This window comes from Pundamilia nyererei, unplaced genomic scaffold, assembly GCF_000239375.1.
Source record: "Pundamilia nyererei isolate P.nyererei 1_Seehausen unplaced genomic scaffold, PunNye1.0 scaffold00009, whole genome shotgun sequence".
Lineage (NCBI taxonomy): Eukaryota > Metazoa > Chordata > Actinopteri > Cichliformes > Cichlidae > Pundamilia > Pundamilia nyererei.
In genome coordinates, this window is record NW_005187410.1 from 1697041 (window position 1) to 1698248 (window position 1208).

The window sequence follows — 1208 nt, forward strand, 5'->3', positions numbered from 1 at the left end:
CTAGATTTTCTTAAGTATGTGCCCTAAACTATAAAATCCTAACCATTATTATATTAGTGCAAATTTGTTTTCAGCATCATCCGTTCACTCTCTGTTACAGGTTTTCTCCGTCCTTGTAGGGCTGATGGCTGAATGAAGCCACCTGGAGAAAAGTGGATGCAGAGTGAATAATGCCAAGGTTACAATCACATTACCATATGTGACAAGGCAAAGAGTTGCTGTAAGACTATAAAATGCTGGATCTGTGGCCCAATAGAAAAAATCAAGTAAAGTGGTTGGCTTCAAGAGTTGATTTTTTTTGTTTTTTTGGTGTGCTGTCAAGAGGTGCATCTTATCTGATTTCAATCATACTTCAAAGCAGTGTTTACATACATAGTTCTACGATGCTTTCTTATATTATTGTAAGTTACTGATGCCTGTTGTAATTTTTTTCCGTGGTGCTCAGAACAATTTATGGGGAAGGAAGCAAAAACTGTCTGCAGAAATGCAAATCGTGATATATAATTTTGATCTATTTCAATGTGTGTAGGATGTGCATGTATCTGTGTAAGTGTGCGGAGCTCCAGAACTCATTTTTGTCTCTTCAAGGTAAAATATTGCTCTTACATTTCTCCTGACAGCACAGATCGTGGCTCAGATTTAAATTCTGCAAAGCCGAGGGTGAAACTCGGATGAAATGTGGTTATTCTAAGCAGGCCATTGATTCCTGTAAGAGACAAACCTTTCCTGCTGAGAGTGTTGTGTCAGTGTTTCTCCACCCAGTGGATATCAAACCACCCCATGAGCACGAATGTAGACTTCCGTACAAAAGGAGACAACTGTTTCTGTCTGAAAAGTGAAATACCAGACTTACATGATGCTCTTTGAGTAAAAAAAAAAAACGAACCACATTCCCAGACACATGGCTGTTCCAGTGCTTGAACGATTGCACACTTATACACAGACGCTTAACTAAAATAAAGATTATTAACAGAATATATGGCATGCAATAATAAACTGAAACATGCAGAATTGTCATTCAAACACACAGAAATCAGTCAGAAAAAGGCCTGAAACACAGAAGCTGCACACACTGAAGCATAGTTAAAGGATTTACAGGGCGCAGAGGTAGTAGTTTGTTGTTGGAGGTGCACTTAGAGAGTCACTAATGTCAGCACTAAAACTAAATCATAGCCTGTAGTCAAACACGCCTCTTGAGTGACAAACAC